The following is a 27,223-nucleotide window of genomic DNA, read 5'->3' on the forward strand; positions in this document are numbered from 1 at the left end:
GGCAATAATAAATTATAATAAAATGTAAAACAATTCGAAAATCAGTTAATTATAAATATTTTAACCAAATACAAAAATTGTTGAAAATCTGTCAAATGATAATTTTTAGTTGAAAAATATCTCATACACACAAAACATAAAATTTTTTTAACAAAAGAATAATAATTATTATAAAATTTAAATTTTTTGTATATATAAATGGATTCTGTTCTTAAGAAGCTCTATGACACTAATTCTTTCAAAAAATGAATGACTTACAACTACATTTTTACAATAATATAACTGATTTTGAATTTTTAAATGTTATATATGGTGAAGAAATTTGTAGGGGGCTTAATAATGAATTTCAAATCATTCTGTTGAAAAGATATAAACAGTTAATTAATGAAAAGATTTTTAACTGTTATTAAGACAGAAATATTAAATCAAAATGTAAACAAATAAAAAATTTAAATAAATAATGAGTTTCACAATACAGAATTCATTATGTGAATTCTATGTGTCTTTCACAGAAAGAGAATATACAGCTTTTAAACTAAAATCTGTAAGAAATTTGTTTGAATAACCATCCTCCAGGATAAGAACTGAAATATTTGCTTTGTAAATAACAATAAAATAAAAAAAAATTTCTTCCTGCACTATAATTTATTTTTGCCAAATATATATTACCTTTCTTATTTTTAGCCTAAGGCATCTTCAGGGGGTATAGAACAATGTAGTTTACTTTTGATATGTGTTACTTTTAGAAACCATAAACATAATATAAAATTTCAGGTGATATATTTTTGTTTTTAAATATAAGTTTGTTATGTTTCATGTTTCTAAATCGAATAATGTTTCATCTTGCGAATTAACACTTCCAAAATTAACGTGAAAATATTCGCAAACTTTTCCATTTTTTAAAATGTTACAGTTTTTTATATTATAAATTAGCTCTCCAACAAATCGAGTACTGCAATATTCCCAAGTAATCAAAAACATATTCCCCAAATTTATATATATATATATATATATATATATATATATATATATATATATATATATATATGTATCTTGCATCAGATATTGACATTTCAAATATTATTTTGGGAGTTTTAAGCCAAGGCCGCACAACAGATAACTACTACTGCAATGTAAAGCACTTATATGCTGATTAAGTCGATTACATGTACTAGAGATGCTCAGTGAGTCCCTCTTTGCTTATAGATAATATGATTTTACATCCTACATCTTCAGGAGAAGACAGTTTTAAAAATTTCAAAACCATGGTCAAATTTTAGTAAATGTTTATTTTGCATGTCTTTGGCTGTTACGTCTAGTGCACTGAACCTCTCTCCCATGCACAGCTGCTGAAGCACAGCCATGTTCTAAATCCTGAAATTGTGAAATACTATCTGAAAGTACATCATGAGCTTAAAATAAATGAAGACAAAAGACAAAGTTATGGAATTTGAGCATCAAACTCAATATTATAGGATTACTAGAGAAAATTACACATCTAAAAGTTTAAGAAAGAAAACCGAAAAATTTAATGTGTATATATATATCTCTCAAGCTCATAGTCCTAGTTGGACATTAAATAGAATTACTGGAGCAAGATTAGCAACTAAATGATATGTTTCATTAAGAGGTTCTTCTTATATTGAACCACCGGACAAACAAGCTTGTAATGACATTGTAAATAACTGTCAGAACTGGTTTCTTTAGCACTTAATCCAGTCGATAGACAGAAAAAAAACCAGGTACAGAAACAACTATTAAATATATGGTTTGGGTATGAATAAAAAATACCTGAATTTTCGTTACCTTTTGAAAGTGATGATATTTCAAAACACAGGATTGAAATTAATACATGTATTATTGTTAATCTTATTATTAAGAATATGAAGTTGAGTGAAAATTAAAATTTACTATTCAGCCTCCTACTAAAAGGTATGAAAATCATGAACCAAGTGGGTTTTGTTGTTATATTAAATACATATGAAGATACTATAAAGTTCCAGTTGTGTATAGAGTACCAACTGTCTTAAAACATTTCTGAATGATTGAAAAAAGGAGTTGAACTAATTGGTGAAATCTGTACTGAATAAGAAGAAGGAATGAAACCTTCAACTTCTGAAGAACAATCAAGACCTAGTATATGTAAGATTTGTTCCTTCTTTAGAAGACAATACGCAAAAAAAATCAAAAGTTTATCATCACAATCATCTAAAATAAACTATATAAATCATTAATGTAATAAACGTTAATTATAAATTACAATTTATACTTAAAACAGTCTATTTCATTACCAGTTTATTTACAAAATTGATTTCGCTGCGATTCTCATCTTTTCGCAAAGGAACTTCATTAAAGTGAAAAGTTATATATTCTATACCAAACAACAAAATAGATGCTTTAGTTTTGGTAAACAAGAAAAGTTTCAGAATGAGATGTCTATTATTTTTTAACTTAGGTCATCAAGTCAAGATAAATTACCATCAAATGTAAGAACACAGAATATGAAAACAGTAAAACATTTTTCCCAAAATGTCTGATAATTTTAATAAGTAAAAACAGATGTGCTGTTTAAGACTTTCCCGACATAGTAACTGTTTCAATGGTTCATGAGCATCATGTCGGATAATGCTATAGAAGCTGCACAATATTTCAACAAGACAGTTGCTCATCATCTTCAGGTGCTACCTGACAGGTTGCTGCATGACACACCAATATGTACACTGACTCCCTAGAAGAGTGCAGGCGCCAATGGTTATGGCTACAGTATTACGTCAATCTAGACAAACCATAGAGCACAGCGATATCCCGCGCCCCCTGCCGTACAAACGGTCCACGGCCTAGTAATTCACGACGTGGGAAACATGCACGTGCAAAGAGCACCCCAGTGTGCGTGTGGGCAGAATGTTGGCACCCAGTTTAAATGTGCAGATTTGGATTCTTCATCCATGTTGGTTACACTTGGTTCAACTGCGGCCATTGATGCCTCAGTGCCACCAGTGCTCATTTCCATGCCTTGCTCTATTGATCAGGTCGTTACTTATACGAATTTCGACTACTTCTTTAATGTTGTCCAGCTTCCATAACATTATCCAACACAACACCCGTGAGCCATTGAAGCAGTGAAAAAGAAATTTTCCTAACACATTTAAAGACAGTTGGCAAAATTTTGAAGGAAAAGAACTTCTGCCACAAGAAGAATTTTAGTATACATTAAACGAATCTGATATTTTTGTACTCGATTATAAACATACTAAACTAATTTGGGAAAAGTTAATAAAAACATTTAGGAGAATATCATGATGTACATTTAAAAACTGATGTTTTTTTACTAGCTCATGTTTTTGAGCATTTTAGATAAACTTGTATAAATGTTCATGATTTACACCTATCTTGGTATTTTACTGGTCCAGGGTTATCTTTGGTTTTGGTGTTGCAAATGACAGAACACCAACTTGAAATATTACGCAATTACAATACGGTTTTAATGGTGGAAAAAGAAAGACAAATAGTTCTACCAATGTAAAAGAGATATATAGCGATTAGTAAATATATGAAATTTTATATCAAAATATATTATTAATTTTTAATACATTTCAACAGCAAATAATTTATACTGTTACACTATGAGACAATATTTGACTTATGGATGTTCGAATGATGTGAACTAAATCATTTTTATTCTAACAAATAAATGTAATTTCAGACACTTGTAAAAACGGTTATATTTTTGAAGCAGATTCGGAATGCCCAAAAAGGGCTACCCCTTACTCCCAAATGTAATATTGTGCCATGAACTGAGGAAAACGTCATTAACTACATTAGATAATAAACATAATTATATTGTTTACCATAGAAGTATTAAACTACATTTATCTCAGGGAATTAAAATACCACAAATTCATACAGTTTTAAAATTTGAACTATCGGATTGGTTAAGAAAGTACGTAGATTTTAATGTAAGAAGTGAGAATTAAAGTAGAAAATTTACCTCAATAAGATTTATATTAACAATTAATTAAATTTTTGGAAAAATGATGGAATGTTTTAGCAACAGAGTAAATTTAAAATTGGTAACAGATGGTAAAAATGTGATAAACTAACAGCTAAGACAAATTCAAAGGAAGTACAATATTTAATGGAAATTTATTGCTCTCCATATAAATAATACTAAAATTTTGTTTAACAAATAATATACATTGAATGAGTTTACTTGATTTATCCAAAGGATTTAGTGTATAGTGTTCACTGGAACAATGTGAAACCAAAACATGGAGAAAATACAGAACATCGTTGTCAAGGCAGTAATAGCTATATCTGTAATATAAAACCTAAAGATGTACAAGATGATATAAACTAAATGATGAATTGTGTTTATGCTACTGTTTATTCAGACAATATTACTTATAATATATCTCAAATTAATAAAAAAGTATTACGAAAATTTAAAAATGAATGTAGTGGAAAAATAATAGAAGAATTTTACGGTTTATGAGCTAAAATGTATGCTTATATAGTCGGTGATAGGGAAGACTAAAAATCAAAAACAGCTAAGAAAAATTTTGTTAAAATTAAAATAAGTGTATGAGATTACAAAGAAAGTTTGTTCAATAATAAAAAACAACACAGACGAACAAAATTAATATGAAGTCTTAAAAATGAAATTTATTCTCTTGAGAATAATAAAAATCTTGAAGCACTCAGGATAGTAGTACACCCCCAAGATAATAAAATATATTTTTGAGAAAATAAAATAGATGCACTCTCATGTGGACATTATAAAGTAATTAATTAGATTTCACATATTTTTAATCTTTATGAAATTCACATACAACATATTTATGTTTTGCTCGCTACAAACCTCACCTTAAACACGATTTAGTCACTTGAAAAGGGGTGCAGGCTTGGGATAACAAATAAAGGCTCTGGGACATTGTAGCATAATCTGCAGAGTAAGCAATAACTACTTCCAATCAGGCTTACAAGTGGACATGTGAAACACATACTGTTCATACCGTCAGTTGATTAGCCATCACCAATCAGCCCATGTTAGAATGTCTTCAAACCTTGCACCAACGTCCAAAAAGGCAAAAAGCGAAACATCCTTGAGTATGTTAATAAGGCACTAGCATACACATAAAAAGTAAGTGCTTACCGATCAGCTCATTACTAGAAGCCAAATCTATTATGAGTCTATGCTATCAGCTTTTAAAATGCTTCACCTGAGTAAGAACCTGTTTTAAATATAGATAGGAATCATTGTACATGTAATGTAAGAAGTTCAAACTACCACTTTTTATAAATGTTTTTAATAATGATTTTGTACCACTGAGCGACAATTATCCTCAGATGCTTTGTAACAATTTTCCAGAAGATAACTGTAGTAGTTTATTGATGAAGTAAGTAATACATTAGATTTGGCTGTACTATCCTCACAGTTTAGTTTTAATAATTTTACTGGTAACACTCTTATGGGTAAATACTCTCAATTTGTTTATATTGCGGTGTGCTCACAGAACACCATTGTATCAGAAACGCCAGAACTGTGTAATGACATGGAAAGGGAGAATGACAGCAGTGCTCAAGTAGTATAGCAGTGAACTTCGAATATGAGAAATATGGCAAAGAAAAATATATTTTTCTTTTCCGCACTACTAATACTAGATGACCATATTTTTTTTCATTTATTCTTTCCAGGTGGTGTGACATCTCCTGGAAAACCCAGTAAAACTGAACTAAGCCTATAACAGATGTGTAAATGTGAAGCCTAAAAGAAAAGTACATGCTCGTACGGGACTTGGTAGATTAATCTGCCACGAGTAATGAGTATGATGGGCAAACATCTATTAGGCGCACTACGAATGTAGTGTTGTGGACATGTTGGGAATGTGGATCTCACGGGGAGCGTGCAAGGGATAAGTCCCTGCAGACGCACTATCCTCTGTGCCCGCGGTGGCTCAGATGGATAGAGCGTCTGCCATGTAAGCAGGAGATCCCGGGTTCGAGTCCCGGTCGGGGCACACATTTTCAACATGTCCCCAATGAAGTGTATCAACGCCTGCTTGCAGCTAGGGTGACTATTTAATTATCATTTCATTTCTAGCAAAGCTGCATGGTCATCGACAGTAACTGTTCTTTCGGGAACAGATACTACCGTCATATATAGTTAAAAATATGGGTTCCCGGCCTTTGACCTTCTTGTGCGAACGCACACGCTATGCCCGAACTCGTACGGGACTTGGTAGATTAATCTGCCACGAGTAATGAGTATGATGGGCAAACATCTATTAGGCGCACTACGAATGTAGTGTTGTGGACATGTTGGGAATGTGGATCTCACGGGGAGCGTGCAAGGGATAAGTCCCTGCAGACGCACTATCCTCTGTGCCCGCGGTGGCTCAGATGGATAGAGCGTCTGCCATGTAAGCAGGAGATCCCGGGTTCGAGTCCCGGTCGGGGCACACATTTTCAACATGTCCCCAATGAAGTGTATCAACGCCTGCTTGCAGCTAGGGTGACTATTTAATTATCATTTCACAAAAGAAAGTATGTTTCAGTCTACAGCTAATACGACAGACAGATGAAGAATTAAGTCGCTTATCTGTTCTAACGCAATGAGTATTTGATGTACATATTACATCTCATACTATATCGGAAAAAGTGAATTTCTCCTGTTATTATTCAAAACCTCTCCCCTCTTGTAGAAATACGTAAGTGAGAAATATTTATTTAATGTAAGTTGTGAACAAGACTGCCCATCTGGCTTTCTTTTGTCGTACTAGCACACAAGCGGCCGTTACGTAATATTTAATTAAATATTAAAGATTGGGCTTTACCCTCATATTAATGCTGTAAATACTTTGAATATTAATAGTTATTTTCAAGTATTAAATTTTGCAAGTTCATTTTATCAGATGTGTTACGGGACTGCATAGGTAGATTTAACCGCAGTAGGTCTTACGTCAAGGAAAGCTTAACGAAAGTGAAGCCAACATGCTCTCAATGAAAATTATTTACCGTGAGTAAAAATCCAGAAGCTATGTAGGTGGTATTATAGTCTCTCTCTTCACAACAATTAAGTAAACGGGAAAAAAAACGGGAAGTGTTTCATGCAACTTCTGCTTAGCTTTGAACTACCCGCAAGTTTATATACCGTAATTAAACTACTCCACGCAAATCTGTAACCATTTTTATTAACATCTGCGCCTGCATTGCAAACTTGATTATCGTCGGCGTATGTGTAAGCCGCATTTACGAGCGTGCAGAACATACGCGACGCCAACAGTATATTAAATATCCTTTACCGTTTCAACAGTGAAGTTTTGAAGTAAGCATAGGTTACTGTATTAATTTGTCACTGTATTTATGAAACAATGCTTGACTTCTAGGGGTAAGGTTACCTAGTCAGGCGTGAGATCGAACAGTATGTATTTACAAATAACTTACAGGCATGCGGCCGGGTGACGTAGTCGACAACCACCGGGAGCATACCCTGCTATTTTGAAGTAATAACTGCAGCAAGTAAGCGCTGAGCACGCGAATTTAATACTTCGGTTTGCATAGAAACTCCGTATAGATAACACACACCCACACACCCACACACACTCATACACACACACACATATTACAAGCACTAGCACCATTATAATGCAAAGATGACCGACGTCACAGGTTGGCATCAGTGGATTTAATAACCAAGAGGTGAGGTATATATACTCCGTCCCTCTGTTTTTTGAGAACTGAGAGAGCAAGACATCATGCACAATTTAAACATCTCCATTTATAATTGCTAATTTAATTTGAACAGCTTCCTTAATAATACTATACTAACTAACAGAAGTGCATGCCAGAATCTCCGTGTTGTCATACTCCATAGAATGAGTGTGGCAAGACAATGTTCTTGAAGGCGGATTTTCTCGGCAGTTGTAAGCCGCTTATGCTCAGTACACCTGTCCTCCACCGTCCTGATGGTCAGACCAATGTATGACATGTCGCAACGGCAAGGAATACGGTAGACACCGGCCTTACGCAAACCGAGATCATCCTTTACAGAAACTGAAGCGATCCTGATCTTAAATGGTGGTCGAAAAACATACTTCGCATAACACTTCCGCAAAATACGTCCAGTCTGCTTTGAAATCTCCCCTGTGTAAGGCAAAAAGGTCCGAGATTACATGGGCCCCGTGAACCAAGGTCAGAATTACCCCTTCACGTTAAAGCGGGTGGTGAATTTTGACTGTCTGCAGATACAACTTAGAAGGCTTGCTAGAAGCAGCTTGTCGCAAAGTACCTTTAACATTCCTCCTGATCAACACACCAAGGAAAAGAAGGCAACCATCCTTTTCCACCTTCACTGTGAAACGCAAACGCATATTCGGGTGGATTGAACTCAAGTGTTCTAAAAAGTCGTTCCAGTTCCACTGCCAGACGCCAAACAACAAAAGTATCGACTATATACACTCCTGGAAATGGAAAAAAGAACACATTGTCACCGGTGTGTCAGACCCACCATACTTGCTCCGGACACTGCGAGAGGGCTGTACAAGCAATGATCACACGCACGGCACAGCGGACACACCAGGTCCCGCGGTGTTGGCCGTCGAATGGCGCTAGCTGCGCAGCATTTGTGCACCGCCGCCGTCAGTGTCAGCCAGTTTGCCGTGGCATACGGAGCTCCATCGCAGTCTTTAACACTTGTAGCATGCCGCGACAGCGTGGACGTGAACCGTATGTGCAGTTGACGGACTTTGAGCGAGGGCGTATAGTGGGCATGCGGGAGGCCGGGTGGACGTACCGCCGAATTGCTCAACACGTGGGGCGTGAGGTCTCCACAGTACATCGATGTTGTCGCCAGTGGTCGGCGGAAGGTGCACGTGCCCGTCGACCTGGGACCGGACCGCAGCGACGCACGGATGCACGCCAAGACCGTAGGATCCTACGCAGTGCCGTAGGGGACCGCACCGCCACTTCCCAGCAAATTAGGGACACTGTTGCTCCTGGGGTATCGGCGAGGACCATTCGCAACCGTCTCCATGAAGCTGGGCTACGGTCCCGCACACCGTTAGGCCGTCTTCCGCTCACGCCCCAACATCGTGCAGCCCGCCTCCAGTGGTGTCGCGACAGGCGTGAATGGAGGGACGAATGGAGACGTGTCGTCTTCAGCGATGAGAGTCGCTTCTGCCTTGGTGCCAATGATGGTCGTATGCGTGTTTGGCGCCGTGCAGGCGAGCGCCACAATCAGGACTGCATACGACCGAGGCACACAGGGCCAACACCCGGCATCATGGTGTGGGGAGCGATCTCCTACACTGGCCGTACACCACTGGTGATCGTCGAGGGGACACTGAATAGTGCACGGTACATCCAAACCGTCATCGAACCCATCGTTCTACCATTCCTAGACTGTTAAGGGGACTTGCTGTTCCAACAGGAAAATGCACGTCCGCATGTATCCCGTGCCACCCAACGTGCTCTAGAAGGTGTAAGTCAACTACCCTGGCCAGCAAGATCTCCGGATCTGTCCCCCATTGAGCATGTTTGGGACTGGATGAAGCGTCGTCTCACGCGGTCTGCACGTCCAGCACGAACGCTGGTCCAACTGAGGCGCCAGGTGGAAATGGCATGGCAAGCCGTTCCACAGGACTACATCCAGCATCTCTACGATCGTCTCCATGGGAGAATAGCAGCCTGCATTGCTGCGAAAGGTGGATATACACTGTACTAGTGCCGACATTGTGCATGCTCTGTTGCCTGTGTCTATGTGCCTGTGGTTCTTTCAGTGTGATCATGTGATGTATCTGACCCCAGGAATGTGTCAATAAAGTTTCCCCTTCCTGGGACAATGAATTCACGGTGTTCTTATTTCAATTTCCAGGAGTGTATGTGCCTCGAAAACGGCTGGGTGTGCTCCTGTCGTAATATCGGACGTTGTCGATGGTGTCACCCTGCTGCATTCCCGTAAGTTATTTGAAAGTTGTACACAACGGGAGAAGCTATTGTCTCACAATACCTCTTCTGCTTGGGAACATATGAGTGTGATTGGAATGAGTCGTTGCAGATTAAGCTACTAGGTTCAAAACCTGTAATTGTGGTCCTATGTCATTACTGTTTTGTCAGCTAACTCCGCTGTTTTTCGTATCGAGCGTACATTTTATATGGTTTTCCCCGCACTGTAGCTGTCAATAGCTAAATTGTACCAATACTATCGATCTTATTCATACTTTAGTCACGTGTTGATCAATGTAAGAATGATTGTCTATATGCCTCTGGAACCACCATATTCGCTCTTGTCCCATTCTCCCGCTCCCACTCGAGACATATGGTGGTGCAGTATAATAGTCACGTTTTCGAGTGCATGTTCTGTTTCAAAAGTCTTACTTCACTTTACGTTATAGAAGGAAGAACTGTACCTCAAACTGCTCAAAATATCGGACGTTTATATATCACTAAATAGGTATCAACTGAGGATTCAGGCCGTCTGAAAAAACTGCTGAATCCCTTACTACTGAACTTTTTGTCATATTTTATTCTGTTTAGGCAAAATTCTGATTTCTGATACTACGCAACTGAGTCATGAAATAGGAAGTTTCTCTGCAGTTTCGTACACAGAAATCATATACAGCTTCCCGTATTTTGTTCCGTAGAAGAGTATTTTCCTAAAAACACATCGATTCCGCTGTTCGTTGCAGCATAAAGTATTTTTTCGAAATTTTACGAGCTGAAATTACGCAAATTAGACAAACAATAAGTCATACAGTTACCTGTTAACCAAGCGACAGGCATTCTTAAAAAAGTTTATTTCAGTAGCTGAGACATCTGCTAATCTACTGCCTTAGAAAGCGAGCTCTTAAATCTGGTCTACTTTCATAGCGTCTAATGTTATTCGCCGCCGCTGGTACTTGCGGCGTAACTTCGCAGAGCTTGGGGAGGCAGAATGCCAGAGTTTTGATCTCGATTGTGTTGCGTAATTTTAAACTCTGAAGCAGCGGTCAGACAACTAATTACATTAAACTAAAACTCTCACTTTAAGCAAGTTAGAGCTTTAATTACCTCTGTTACAGTTAAATTTGTCTTCTGAACTATACTGTTTTAACCAAAACAGAGCTTCGCTCTAAAACCACTTCTAGAGGCAGAGTATTTTACTCCAGGTGATCCATGATCCTAATAAATGTTGCGTCACGTTGACCTTCTGTAGGAAGCTTGCACTACCTTACTTTCGAAGGAACTAACGAATCAATGATAGTAGATCATTTTTTCAAGATATATTGTCTCTTGCAATATTTTGTTTTCTCTCATTTGCAATATATCTCAAGGAAGTACTGGCTTACGTAATAGATTCAGCTGTTAACTTTTTTGAGGTAACTAAATGAGTCTTAGAGATACGTATTTTAATATATTTTAATAGTTCGTTATCAATCATGCGCCCTTAACCTCGACACAATTCATCGGCATTTAAAGTTTGGAACGTGTAGGACACTGGGCTTGCACCCATGTAAGATTTTCTTTTCTTTGCTTTTTGTAAAACCGTTATATCGACGTTCCTCGCTGCTCTGGAAAGAAGAAATTAATTCCGCTTACATTACGATTAGAGCAGTATTTCGAAGTTCACGGACTCTTACTGAAATTCCTGAATGCAAATTTTGACATCCCAGTCGCTAGTCTATAATCCGGAAGAGTTTATGACATTTTGCGGTCGTTTTAATCGGTTCATTACGTTGTAATGGGAATACCTATAATCAGTGAGTTTATTTACAACTTGAATTTCATCTAACAATCTTTGTGGTTTTCACTGTTTTTAGCGGTTTCAGTTTTAATTACCACCTAAAACATGCACCTGAAGTAACATTCAGCGTATCTCAACAACTCCCGTGACGGTGTATATTTCAGAAGCCTCATTCTTGTTTTAGGTTGCTGTCTTTTGTTGTAACATGGATTGGTATAGCTCACATCGCGTTGCTGATGAGAGGCAATAGCAGTCGTAAGGAAATTCGACTTTTTTTAAAATCTGATACGATACTAATAACGATCAAGGATTCCTACACGAATAATACACATTCAATTATCGCAAGAGTAAACTATCTTATGAGAGGACCAGTTGTTGAAAGGTTATTTAATAACAACTTAATGGACACTGAAAAATCGTTACAGAAGACTTGCAGCACATTTCTTGGTTACAGTAGCACAATAATCACCTCCAAATCTGCTGCAAGATAGTGAGTAAAAGACATGAAGAAGTTCAGTAACTGCTTCATCATGGTATTATTTATTTTATTTGGTAGTTGTGGTAGCTGATGAGTGGATAACACCACCTATTTTTGAAACATTGTAAAAAGTTTCTGTTTGGAGCTCTTTGGAAAAGTCAGTATATTTTGTCTACAGGTGGGTATACCAATGTCACGTGGTTGATCATCATACAATATGTTTTAATGGAGTTGAAGAATGTTCTTCATTTGTGTGGCCATACTTTCGGTAGTTGCTTTACAGTTATTGAAGACAATTTAAGTGATCTGGCAAAAAAGTAGCAATGCCAAACGAGGTTATGCTTCAAAGTGCAAACAGTCCACACTTCCTAATGTGAACGAAAATGGCACGTAAAATACTATAAGTATTATGAATACATTGTGCACTGAAATGTTCTTGGATCTTGAAAGCAAAGCAAAATGTAAATATCCTTAGTTATAGACCACTAATTACGTTTTACATCAACAAAAGGAAACGCACTATATTGTAGTTACTATGTAGTTACACTGACTATGTTTAAATAAGATGATTCTTCGGTGCTGGAAGCGAATCCCGAGACGCATTTTTCACTCGTTAATGAATGTTTCTTGAGAAACTACAGTGGACGTGGGGCTGCTACGTTTATATTTATCAGTGTGACAGCGGTGTATGCCGAACCCCCAACAGTGAAGTAAAATACGGCGGCTCACCGCACGAAGCGTTTTCTAGGATGATGGTAGAAATCCTGTGCAAAACATCAAAAGTCAGATACCTACTCTACCAGATTCCTCATCAGAAGGTTCAATGTTGCCATTTCCAAATGAGAGAACGGAGGCGGGTGCAGTTACCGACGATGACGCAACAGAACTTCCAAGGAAATTCTTGCCTCACATGTCATATAACCTGAACACACTACTACTCCAACATGTGCACGGGTCATTAGGGAGTGTGATGCAGCTCACCACTCGGAAGGAAACTGTGGAACATTCCGTGTAATTCCAATTAATTTTTAGTTTTATATTATATTTGAACTTACTGTTAATCCTATCGATTACACTATAATACTAATTTCCTATATGAACCAAACATTACTGTCTATATTCACCCCAAGACTGAACGTGTCTTGTTGACATTTGGGGCACGTGATGAGATAAGGAAAGAACATGAGCAGAATAGAGACGAATGGGGAATCATTCTAGCGACGATACAATCCGAAAATGCAGAGATCCACTGACATAACTGACGCACCCGAAGGGTAGGATGTTAAGACCCTGAGACTATTCTTGGAAATGGCATGGTTCAGTTCGCTCTTCACGTCATATTGTTGTGAGCACATATGAAAAGCGGCTAAAGGCCGATGCAACCACGATTAGGTGACAAAGTGATGGGTAAACACATCTTATCGCGTAGCTCGCTCCGAAACTTGCACTCTGGCTCGATAGGCGGTGATTTGAAGAACGTCGTCATCATACAGAAGTGTTTCGTACACACATGCTCGTAATTATGTACATGCACTTCCGCAACTAACGACCCGTATGTGATCCCCTGTTCAACCACCGACGTCGACAATAACGAGTTTGGGAAGCAAGGAATCATCGATTGAACAATGAATAATAGAATTAGTCACATTGTCGGATGAATCTCCCTTCTTCCTGCACCTGTCAAGATCGTTTGCGGATATGCCTTCATCGAAGCAAACAGCTGTTCGAATTTGAATTATGTCACGGGCGAAAGCCACTAGGATCCGTATTACGCTGCAGTAAACAGTCACCTAAAGCTCCATGGGACCTTCGGTAAAAATGAAATTAGCAGTGACATCTATGGACTATGTATACATTACTTCAGATCACCAGCATTCGTTGATGCTTGTTGTCAACTCTTCGGTGAACGATGTCCTCCGCAGTTTGGTCCCATAAGTCCTTATCTTACACTCCAGTGATGGAAACATCGACTGTCCGTGTCACATAGCCAGAATAGTGCTACAGTGCTACGAACAAACGACAGTGAACTCAGTTTGATGTCTCGGCCACGATATTTGCCTCATGTGAACATGGTGGAACAGGTATGCGACACTAGCTGGACCAGTTTTGCGCCCACACACCGCATTTGGGAGGACGAGAGTTCAAACTCGCGTCCGACCTTCCTGATTTAGGTTTTCCGTGGTCTCCGTAAACTGGTTAAGGCAAATGACGAAATGTTTCCTAGGAAAGGGCACAGCCACTTTCCTCCTTCATCCTTCCCCATTCCGGGCTTGTGTTCCACTTGTTATGACCTTGTTGTCGATGGGACGTTCAACACTAATCTCCTCCCCGCCTCCTCCTAACTTACGCTCGCAACTCAACGGCTGGTAATTTATAGGATAAGCGCTCCCGTGTCAACACAATTTGCGCTATACACATTCGGACATCAGTGTTAAGAGTGCAGAGAGAGAGAGATATATATATCGACAGAGAGAGCGAGAGAGAGAGAGAGAGAGAGAGAGAGAGAGGGAGAGAGTGGATATAAGAAAAGCTAGAATGATGCCATCTTCGAGGGAGACTGCTTTTCTGATGACGAGGTGAAACAAACTGGAGGCGATATTGAAGACGTATATTGAAGTCGGAGTATAAAAGAGCTTTGAAAGATTTGTGATCAACTAAGACAGAGGAACAGATAACAATCCTTCGGAATATCCTAATCACTAAAGGAAGTGGCACAGAATCCATGAGTATAGAGAGAAACCAAAACATTTTCGGAAAAATATCATCCACCCAGTCCCGAAGATATCAAGGGTCGTAATGTTAGAGAAATACAGGTGAATCAGCTTACCACCTTATGGATCCAAATTCACAATAAGAATAATGTACAGAAAAATGAAAAGTAAGTGGAGGATTTGTTCAATGACGATGTTTCCTCTTTCGGAAAGAGAAATACACGAGAGGGGCTATTCTGACATTGTGCTCTATAATAGGAAGAATGCTTAAGATAATTCAAGATTTGTTTATACGATTTGTCGACTCAGAGGAACCGTTCGACAAATTAAAGCAGGCAAAGTGTTAGAAATTTTCAGAAATAGGTGTAAGCTATAGCGAAATTCGGGTTTTATATACTGACATGACAAAAGTCATGGGATACTTCCTAATACCATGTCAGACATCCTTACGCCCGGAATATTTCGGCAACTCGATGAGGCATACATTTAAGAAGTCGTTGGGAGTCCCCTGAAGAAATTTTGAGCACTTCCGCTTCTATAGCCGCCCATAATTGGGATAGTGATGCCGGTGCAGAAATTTGTGCACGAACTGACCTTTTTAAGGTCCATAAATGTGCGATGGGATTCATGTCGGGCGATCTGGATGGTCGACTTATTCGCTCTAATTATCCAGAAAGTTCTTTAAATCAGTCTGTGGACCGGTGATAAGGAGCATTGTCGTGGGAACATGGGGCCCATGTATGGGTGCAAATGCTCTCCAAGTACCCGAACACAACCAGTTCAGTCAATGATCGGTTCAGTTGACCCAGAGGATCCAGTCCATTCGTTGTAAACACAGCTCACAGATTACGGAGCCACCACCAGCTTCCACAGTGCCATGTTGAGACTTGAGGCCCATGGCTTCATGTGGTTTGTTCGAACCCCACAAGCAGCTCTTGCAACTGAATCTGGAATCATCCGATCAGGCCACTGTTTTCAAGTCATGTAGGGTCCAATCGATATCGTCAAGAGCCCAAGACAGGCGCTGCAGTCGATGTCGGGCTGATAGCAAAGGCCCTCACGTCGGTCGTCTATTGCCATAGCCCATTAACGCTACATTTCGCCACACTATCCTAACGGACACTTTCGTCTCGTCCAAGACCGGGCATTTCAATTGGTCTCTTGTAGACATGTTTCCACACCACATGGAATGTTGCACTACTAGGTACCACAACGACCTATGTCGAGCACCGTGCTGCACGAACTGTCAGACGTATAAAGGGCGTTCGTGCACAGGCTTTACTGCAATTAACACGTTCTGCCCAGTACATTCCCTTTTACTGTCATTGGTCGGGTGTTCCGTAACAAATGCCAGTTGTTCCGTAGCATTTGGCAGTTGTTTCTTATGAAGCAGTGTATTACTGTCTAGCTGTTTAATGTGGCATCTTTTTAAATGTATTTGTGCTGACATTTTATAACGGATTTTGTCCCCGTCTATGTTCTTTTTTTGGCAATTACTAGTATAGTTTATTTATGGCCCCTTTAAGTCGTCTGTTTAGGTGTTCTCCCTTCATGGCTTCCTTATTTTGTTATAATTGACATTAAACAAGGCGGTCCCAATTTATTATACGTGAAGCTGCTGGTGACCTTGCAGATTAGTGGCTTAAAGCAATCATATTAGACGTCCACATAAATAAGCATAAATGTGTAACTAAAAGTCATTTTTTTTAGGAACCAATTTGTAACGAATTACTCTTTCGCTATTGTGAATTAAACGACCAGAGAGGCGAGCTTTTACAGAATTTATTAATGAGTTAATTTTATTTACCGACGGGATTGCTCTTCCGAACACTTTCACGATCGTCACTTTTCAGCTCTTTTGGAAGAAATATCCCTACCACACAAATGGATTGGACGATTCTCCACAGGAGAAATCGTTTACTGTGTCACGGGGAGTGTCTGTCTCAGAATATATGAAATTTACCTTCAATTACAAAGACGTTGCACTGGTCAGAAGCACAAAAACTGTGCAGTCTCTGACAGGTCTGCTTCTGGTGACGTTAAGTGGTGTAGTCGCCAACTCCGTCAAGAGAGATGGGTGGTGTCTTCAGAATTAGAGCTCCTTCTTCGACAAACAGAATTTGACCCGCCACAACACACTATGTTTACAGAAATACCTGTTCGTATTAGATGCTGGTAGTTGCTCTTCCACCCTGACGTACTGACATGTACGTCTGAGTATCAAATGGGTAATCTTTGCATAGCGCTGCATTTTATTATTTAATCAGGCTCTCCACATACCGAGAGTAGATCCACTTGATGAGAGCCTGGTCCGCCAGAACAAATTTGCTTTATAAACACGCAACCAAGCACTTAATTAACTCACGAGGCAGTGAAGTGCCGCCCACGCTGGTCAACGCTGTTACTTCCACATATTTGCCCAGTGTTCAGTTTTACTGCGGCCGGCAGCGAAATGTTCTTCTCTATTTGGCAAAACGTCCAACATAATTTATTATATGTTTACAATGTATAATACAGGAATCATTTGATGTAAATGAGAAAAGGAGGAAAATTTTTCTTGTGCACTACATTTTTTCATCTTTTTCCAGTGTTCCGACCCAGCTAAAGATCATGTTTGAGTCGCAAGTCAGCAATTTTTCACGCTATTCTTTCATTGGTTCAGATCTTCGTATTCCAATCTCCGGTCTTTTTCCCTCTTCTTGGAATTGATTTTTTTGGAAACCTTTCAACTTTTGAATTTTGTTTTCTATATCTTGTTTCACTTTTAATTTCTTACATACTTATGCCACTTTCTTCTAGATTGTCACATTTTTTTCTAATCGATCTGGGTTTACTTTAAAATTTTTCTGAATGTAAAATTCCTCATGTTGTTGACTGGGACTAGCTTGGATCTGGGCGCATGTTAACCTATTCCTATTTTAATCAGTAACTTTTTATGTGGTTTACTGGTTTGGTATTTACCACATTCTGTGTGTGTACTGTTGTTGTGTTCATTAAAATCACTCCCACTGTCGTCCTTTCCTCTTTCCTGCGTTCTTCTTTTTCTGTTTCAGCTGTATATGCACTTATTTTCAAATAATTACTGCTAAGCAGTTACCACTTATAGATAGATTTTTACTATAAATGCCTTTCTTTTAGATAATATTTAGTTCACCTATAATAATCTTGCTGGGCTATCTCATTTTCTTTCCATTCCTGAATTACTTACATTTATTGTCTTTCGGATATTTTGATACTTTGTGCTTAATATTGGTGGGGATTGATGTATGGTGTTACCCTTGTTTTTTTAAAGGAGATTTGTCGTTTCCCCTTGCTGCTATTTGGTCAAGTATTTCTACTAACTGCCTCGCTAATTCTACACTACATGCATGCTTTATTCACGAATTGCAAATACTAACCATTTAAAACTGAGACTGTTCTATATCCAGCCAATTTGTATCCTCACGTCTAGTGAGTTTCTCATCGAATATTCATTTTTCCAATTAAATACTAACCGATTATTAATAATATGGAATAAACCGCTATTGTGGTTGACAGACGACAGATTGAGAGTTATCAATATGAGTCTCTCGTTTAGTCAATTGTTGCTACAACGTGTGCTCTCACGATGCATCACTCTCTTGGTGACCTTTTAGAGATAATAATTCAGTGAGTGAAAGAGATGTTTTTAGTTTTTGGCACGAAGTAAGTGTTAACATGATATTCAGATCTGTTGCGTGCCTTAATTAAGTGGCTAATAATAGTGATCTTACTAATTTGAAATTACGTATTTTCTTTCTCAGCGTCACCATGTATTGTATAAACTTATAATTAATAGAGGAATGTGGAAGAGAAGTGGAGTAGTCAGATGAATGTGCCAGAAACGTTGCAGACAGTCAATGATCGTCATTTCGAAGTATTCCATCTGTCCTCCGTTAATTAAGCTATCTGGTTGTATTTCTAAATGGTTAAATACTTCAATCTCTTCTAAAACGTTCATTTCGTTCCCTTTCTGTTCACGTCGAAGAACTGTTAAAGATTCTTGAATGACATGGTATATTTATTATTCGAGAGATGCGACGGGAAAACGGATGAACTGTTTTCACTAAGCTTTATTCACTTTTTTAACTGGGTGTGAAACGCCATCCCCCTCTGTCCGGTAAAAACATCTTCACAATTTTTGCAACTTGCCTTGCATACCCCAAATCTTGTTAGTAGGTATGTTCTGTTAATTGTATCTCTAACGGAATTCTTAATTCGTATTTCCTGCCCGAAGTCCAATCCTGCATCTGGTGTTTGTGGAGAAGCGCCCTGTTTTATTATAGTTATTCCCAAAGTATGTAAGCGTGGCATAATGTTTCTTTTTCTGACGTAATTTCGTTTTTGGTAATTTCTCGTTGGTCTTCCGGTTTCTCATTATATGTTTGGCTCACGATGTTACACATACAACTATTAACTGTAGATAAATTCTGCGAAGTTACGACCTGTTTATCGATATCATCTTTCCCGAACTGAAGTTCAATGGGCGGGATATAACTGAATGAAAATATGATTTCTTCTGTTCATTAGAGTATGAAGATACATGGCGTATGAATGAGTCTGTGATAGTAGACTTCAGGTGAATGATAAGTATTCGTTTGCAAATTATTGTTAATTTTTTAATGTATAAGAAATTTAAACTATTGTCAATGGACCAATTCACCAGTGGAATTTATTTTCGAATGTAGAAAATTTTCCTGGGACTGCACTATGATTTATTTCAGCGAGAGAGCTATTAAATAGGATTAATGTGTCCTCAACACAGCGTCTATGGTAGGTCATCTTGTCTGAAGTTTGTTTCTACTGTTTGAAAAATTTCCTTTCCAGATGTTTTTACGATACTTTTCCTAGCGTCCCCGCCAGACAGTTGCATATAGCTAAATTCTCGTGCTTTTTGCATATTCGCCTTGGTATGTGAAATAGTTGTACGACCTAGTTAGCTGTAGGAACTCATCAAGTACGTGTATTTTTCCTAAGGGAAAGCAGAGAAGATCTTGAATTGTGGTACTACAGGCGATGGGTGACTATGAAATGGGTTAATGATCTAACCAATAAAGAGGTACTCATTCGGGGAGAGAATAAGAAATAATTATGATGCAGTCTGACTGAAAGATGAGATCACCTGGTAGGACATATTCTAAAGCATCATGGGATCGAGAGTTTGTTAACACTTCAGGACTTGGTGGGACTTCTGATTCTTATTTATAAACGAGAACGTTATCTTTTAAGAACTGAGGGGACTTCAACGTTCAGTTTATTCTTAGTTTGGTGCATTGTTAACACCTCGCAGAAGATTCAAGAGTAGTATCCTTACCTTCAGAGCAGTCTGTATCTCTGCGCCCGCAGTCTTCGCACTGTTTATATACAAACTGAAGGGGGATCACTACTATCCGCTGCAGAGGGACATACGTACCACAATGACAAAGATCAAGAGATTCTTCATATGGAAACAGTACATCATATTAAACATGTGACGTCAGAATGTAAAACAACAAATTCGAGTGCCGCTGGGCCAAAATCAAGCCCACAAACAATCGGACGACAACTGTGATCAACTCGCAGGAGGGCATTGCTCGCATAGGCACACAAAGTTGCAGGTCTTTAAAGGTCTGCAAAGCAACAAACAAGGACAGTAGCTTTTGACTGGTGAAACGTGATGTGGTCTAACGAACCACGTTTTCGTCTGTATTCAAACGACGCACGTCGTCTAGTGCAACGAATGCCAAATGAAGCATTTCAGCCTGAATGGGTGCAAGATCGGCCTCGAAAAGTATGTGACAGGTTTTCTGAAAACTCCACCACCCTATTACATGCTGATTGGCCTGTAAAATCACCTGATATACCTTAAACGTTAACATTTTCCGTTAAGCTCTAACGTGACTGTTATTGACATTAAATGAAACAACAAGTTTACTGTTACCAGTAACGGTGACAGGTAACAACAAATGAAACAACAAGTTTACTGTTACCAGTAACTTGACTGGTAACAGGAAACTTGATGTTTCATTTAATGCCACCTGGTCTACCTGACATAAAATGTGCGGCACAGGTTGGAACAGCGGGTTAAACGTCAACATCATCTTCTCCGCTACCTGGTGGGATTTCTATGAGTCGTTTAACCTGGGTGAGACGTATCTGCACAACCTTGTTATCTCAGTTCGTAATCCATACGGTTATCAAGTCCAGTGGCGGAATTACAAGGTATTAAATCATGCTTGTAACGAATTCTGTAGAGGTAACCAGTTTTTTAAACGGTGAACTGAAATTTGCAATTGTCGTGAGAACTAAACAAACCAGTGCTTAATCACAGTACTACTCAGTTTTTGTAATGTCTAACTCACAATTCAACAAAATTGACCTTTTAAATTACACAGAACGGGCATATGGTTACTGAGACTGAACAGCTGTTCAGATAGGTAGTGAACTGTCGTGGAAGGCCACGTTCAGGATTTTGTTGTAAGACTGAACGCTACCATTTTTACTACTAAAATGTTATCAGAAGTAAGTGATTGTTCGGCATGGAAAGTAGTGTTCTTTGCTTATTTTCATTCTCTTATGACGTATAGTATTATATTTTGGGTTAACCCTTCCCATTCTCAAAACGTATTAATGGCTCAAAAACGGGCAGTTCGGAAAATAAGTAGTGTAAGTTCGCCAACCTCTTTGGGCCCTGTTCATTAGTGTGGGATTCTGACATTGTCCTCTCCACATATGTATTCTTCAGTGACATTTCTTGTTATCAATATCAGCTTATTTCTAAGAATTAGCAGCTTCGGTTAATATTAGGTAGAAATTAAGTTTGCATTTGGACTGCACTTCCTTGACCCCTGTGCAGAAAGGTGTGCAATATCCTGTTGCATCCATTTTCAGTGAGCTACCACAAGAATTTGTAATTCTTATCAGGAATAAACGCGCTTTCTAATCCAAACTGAAGAGTTTCCTCATTAGTTACACTTCTATTCTGTCAGGGATTTCCTTGATGAATTAAGCTGATTCCTTTCTTCCTTCGTTGCCTGCTTTTACATGAACTTACAGCTTGACGTCTTTTAGGATTCATGCATATTTTATTTTTCCTATTATTACTTTTCTCCTGTTAATTCATGTACTGAGGCGTTCCATCACCATCGAGATTTGTTCAACAGTTATGCATAAAAAGGGGCATATTGTCAGTACATTTATTGAACACGTCAGCAATGACGTCAGCATTAGCCCTGGTCGCCTCATACTCTATTCTTGTCCATAGATGTTCTTACAGTTATTCGAGGTCTTCTCTTAACTACTGGTTAAAGCTATGTGTATCTGATATCGCTGCGGTTCCTGTTCAGAACAGTCTTCGTCAGGATTCCTTATCAGTGGTATCTACGATCTCTCTTTCGACCATCTGTTATAATATCTTTGAGTATGACGCCCTAACAGAGGTGTCAGAGATGACGAGTGGTCCCTCAAATTTTGATAAAATTATAGCTGTAGTACACATTCACAGTTAATGAAGACAACACAGCTGCAAATTGTGTGTCATATCTTCGAACTGTCTATTCACATGAAATGTTTCTGAACAGATCCACTTATGAAAGATAAATAGTAAATAACTGACAATATTTCGAAAAAATAAAGGGATTAAATTACCTTTTCTTGAGTGATTATTATTCTGACTGCTTTGATGCGGCCCGCCACGAGTTCCTCTTCTGTGCCAACTTCATCAGCTGGGAGTAGCACTTGCAACCTACATCCCCAACTATCTGATGGATATATTGCAAACTCTACCTTCCTCTACAGGTTTTACCCTCTGCAGCTCCCTCTAGTACCAGGGACGTTAATCCCCGATGTTTTAATAAATATTCTACCATATTGTCTCTTCTTATTATCAGTGTGTTTTTCACATATTATTTCCCTCCTCGATTTTCTGGAGAATCTCCTCACATCTTGTCTTACCATTCCACCTAACATTCAATATTCTTCTGTGGCACCACATCTCACGTGCTTCAAGGCTCTTCTTTTTCGGTTTTCTCACAGTCGAATGTTACACTACCATATCATGCTGTGCTCCAAATGTACATTCTCAGAAATTGCTTTCTCAAATTAAAGCTTATGTAGGATACTAATGAACTTCTCTTGGTCAGGATTGCCATTTTTCCTAGTGCTAGTCTGCTGTTGATGTTCCAGTTGATACAGATAGAAGAATTCATCTACTCGTGATCACCAATCCTGATGTTAATTTTCGGATTTTCTCCTTTCTGCTACATCTCATTAATTGCACCTTTTCAATTTACTCTCAATCCATATTCCGTTCTTATTTGACTCTTCATTTCATTCAGCACATCCCGTAATACTTCTTCACTTTCACAGAGGATAGGAATGTCATAAGCGAATTTTATCATTATTATCCTTTCACCTTGAATTTTAATTCCAGTCTTGGAACTTTCTTTTATTTACATCATTGCTTCTTCTTTGTATAGACCGAACATTAGGGGCGAAATAGTAGAAGCCTGTCTCACACCCGAGCAATTCGTTTTTGGGCTTCCAGTCTTATTGTTCCCTGTTGCTTCTTGTGTATATTGTATATTAGCTGTCTTTTCTTGTAGTGTACCTCTTTTTTCCTCAGAATTTCGAACATATTACACAATGTGATAATTTAGAATGGCTACTGCAAGTCAATAAATCCTATGAAGGAGTCTTGATTTTTCTTCAGCCCTGCTTCCATTATCAACCGCCACGTCAGAACTGCCTCCCTCGTGCCTTCCCTTTCCTAACATTAAATTAAGTATCATGTAACACAACTTCAATTTTCTTTTCCATTCTTGTGTATGTAATTCTTATCAGCTACTTCGATGAATTAGCCGTGAATCTATCTGTGCGATAATTCACACACTTGCAGGCTCTTGCAGTTTTCGGGATTTCGTGGATGATTTTTTTTAAAAGTCAGAAGGAATATCGATTGACTCGCACGTTCTACACATCACCGTGAATTTTCGTTTTGTTGCCACTTCCCACATAATTTTAGAAATTCTAATGGAATGATATCTATCCATTGTGCCTTATTCGATCTTAAGTCGTCCAAAGCTCATTTAAATTCTGATTCTAATACTGTCAGTACATACCAGTTACGATTTCAGATTGAAAGACTATATAATCTGGAAATCATAGCATTAGGATTATTTGTAGCATTAGGACGATTCCTCTGAATCGACTCGCGTTTCTTTTTCTATCACGAAACAAGAGAACTCTTCCTGCTCCTAGGGACAATCAGTGTACTTTTCCCACCTATCATCTCTCTTATCCGCATTTGATAGTAGAATTCCCATTGCACTAGTAATGTCACAATCCTTAATTTTAGTTTCACTGAAGGTTGATTTGACTTTTCTGTATGCTGAGTCACTTGTTTTATCGGTTTCTTCTCTATTCCAAGTAGCCATTTCACCTTAGCTTCCCTGCACTTCCTATGTATTTAATTCGTAAGTTACTTGTATTTGTATATTCCTCAATTTCCCTGAACATTTTTGTACTTCCATCATTCATTCGTCAGCTGTAGTATTTCATTTGCTACACATGGTTTATTTCCAGTTATGTTCATTGTACATTTATTTTTCTTTCTTGCTTCTATGATTGCCGTTATTAGATCCGCCGATTCCTTTTCAAATAAACCGCTTATTGAACTATTCCTTATAGCAGTGTCTACAGCTTCAGACAACTTCTTTTGCACTTTCGTGTTCCCGTTCTTTGCGCATTTCTTGTTCCAGACTAATCTCTCGTGTTTCAGCCAATTCTTCATCACTACTAATTTGTGAGCTGAGACTATATCTTCTCCTGACTATGCATTACAATCGAGGATCCCATTTCGGAATCTCTGCCTGACCACGATGTAATCTAACTGAAATTACTCAGTAGCTTCCGGCCTTTTCAAGTACATCTCCTCCTGTTGCGATATTTGAACAGTGTATTAAGTATTACTATGTAAAATTTGTTGCAGATCTCAATTAGTCTTTCTTCTCTCTTATTCCTTGTAACAAGCCTATATTCCCCCATAACCCTTTCTTCTACTCCTTCCCCTACAACCAAATTCTAGTGACCCATGACTATTTGATTTTCATCTCCCTTTACCTGCTGACTTATCTGCTCAATATCCTCATAGACTTTCTCAATCTCTTCGTCTTTTGCTTGCATCGACGTGTATACGTAAACTACCGTTGTCGGTGTTGGTTTGCTAATGGTTCTGGTGAGAGTATCGCTGTCGCTGAATTGTTGACAGTTACTCAATCTCCACCAAACCTCCATATTCATGAGGAAACCTATTAACGTGATACCATCTTGTGCTTTTGTAAATATTATCCTATACTCATCTAAGCAGAAATTGTTACCTTCTTTCCATTTGACTTCACTGAGCCCATTATATCTGGATGAAGCCTTATCATCCCCCATTTCAGCATTTCTAATTCTACTACCACGTTCAATTTTTTATATTCCACGCCCTCACCCGTAGAACTGTATCCTTTCGTTGGTTATTCATTTCTTCTCTCATGATCACTGCCGTGGCAGTCACCCAGCAGAAATCAGAATGTGGGACTAGTCCATAATCTTTTTCACAATGAACAGACCATCAAGACACTTTTCCATCACAAGCCACAAGTAGATACACGTTACATTTTTTAATGCTGTGGTTTCTGTTGCCTTCTGCATCTTCATTCCGCCGATCTTTCGTGATCCTTCTATCTTTAGGGGTAGTTCCAAGCCCCAAGGGTAAGAGAATGTCATGAACCTCTGACCTCTCCTCTCCTTCCTTGACAAGGCCGTTGTCTGAATGATGATGACTTCTTATGCTGAGACTCTTCGGCCACTAATTCTGATGGTTAGTGGCTTCGAGGAAGTTCAGATTACTAACCGAAGACGTAACCCTCTTATTCCTTCATTTTGTTCGTTAGTGTTCGTAGCATTTGGTCGTGACGGACATCATATGACACCCATCCACGTTTGTCATTGATCCTTGCACTCAGTTCTATAATTACAGAGAGCAAACAGCCCCCTCAACGAACACGCTGAGCTACCGAACGGCCGCCCTAGACACCAGGTGCAGTTACAATACTGCAAGAAAAAAGTATCCGTCACTACGGTTAATCAAAATCATTGTGAGCTCAAAAATTGAAATTAATAATTCAGTCTTAGTTCCACACATTATAACATACTATCAATGGCGTGCAGTGGAGCTAACTTTGAAACGAAATTTTATTCTGAAATCTTTTTACCCCACAGAGATTGTACGTCTAATGCTATGAAATATATGATCTTTAACAAAGTAAATTTCGAAGCAACTTGAAAATATTTGTTGTGTATCACCCCATTTGTGTAGAATTTTAATTTCAAAACATGTTGATTACATTGTATATGGAAGTTACAGAAACACTTCTGTCATTAAACTATCTTTATTACGTTTTTATTAAACTCGTTAGTGAATGTTGAATATAAAGTCAGTTTCGAACGTGAACTCAGTTAAATGTTCTCCAACTTGAATCTTTTGGGTCATTTGACTCTGTCATATTAAACTCCCAAAAGACACATAACCAACTGAAGGAATTGTGTTGAGAACACTGGTACCCATACTTCTTCAACTGCTTCTGCATTGTTGTTTATCTTATACGTAAAGACAAATATTACATCTTCCTGTCACTTAATTTGTTACTCCATTTATCCAAAATTGTTGTAGTTATTATATTCATCTACAGCCTAGCTTTTAAGGTGTATGATGTTTATGAACCGGACCTACTATCATGAACGTTTAGATAAAACTCGGATTTATGATGATATGATCTAATATATTAACACTCATGACCGATTACTCAGTTATCATAAGTAATTCAAGAAATCTGTCAGATAACACACATTTACGTAAATTTAAATCGACATAGGTATTTTACTGAACACGACACTGTAGGTAATTCCTGTAAAAAATGATACGCTGCGGTTATGTTCAGCCGAGAGTGTCGTGCGGTTCAATGACGAAGTTTCCTTGAGATTATTATGGAACTTCGTCATGAAAAGATTTATCATTAAGATACTTCATCAAAGTGACTGAATCCTAACGAAGCTTAGAGACAAAATCTACACATACTATTGAAAATTTCAGGACAGCATCACCATCACGTGCTACTCAAAAATCTCGTTGCTTGATGAAAGTACACACTGTATCTGCCACACCAGTCAGCAATCTTCATGCAGCTTCCAGACTTACTTCTATATACTTGCAAATAATTCACACACAGTTATAGGTATTTACTATTATTTAAGTTCAAAAGCATTTTACTGTTT

The 27,223-nt window shown here is 38.3% G+C and overlaps 2 non-coding genes across 2 annotated transcripts; both read left to right on the forward strand.

The window, feature by feature from the left end:
* Positions 1–5,942: 5,942 nt before the first annotated feature.
* Positions 5,943–6,017, forward strand: Trnat-ugu (transfer RNA threonine (anticodon UGU)). Its single transcript has one exon. It is a non-coding gene; the product is annotated as a tRNA-Thr (tRNA).
* A 366-nt stretch (positions 6,018–6,383) lies between these two features.
* Positions 6,384–6,458, forward strand: Trnat-ugu (transfer RNA threonine (anticodon UGU)). Its single transcript has one exon. It is a non-coding gene; the product is annotated as a tRNA-Thr (tRNA).
* The last annotated feature ends 20,765 nt before the right edge of the window (positions 6,459–27,223 follow it).

The sequence above is a fragment of the Schistocerca nitens genome, chromosome 1, assembly GCF_023898315.1.
Source record: "Schistocerca nitens isolate TAMUIC-IGC-003100 chromosome 1, iqSchNite1.1, whole genome shotgun sequence".
NCBI lineage: Eukaryota > Metazoa > Arthropoda > Insecta > Orthoptera > Acrididae > Schistocerca > Schistocerca nitens.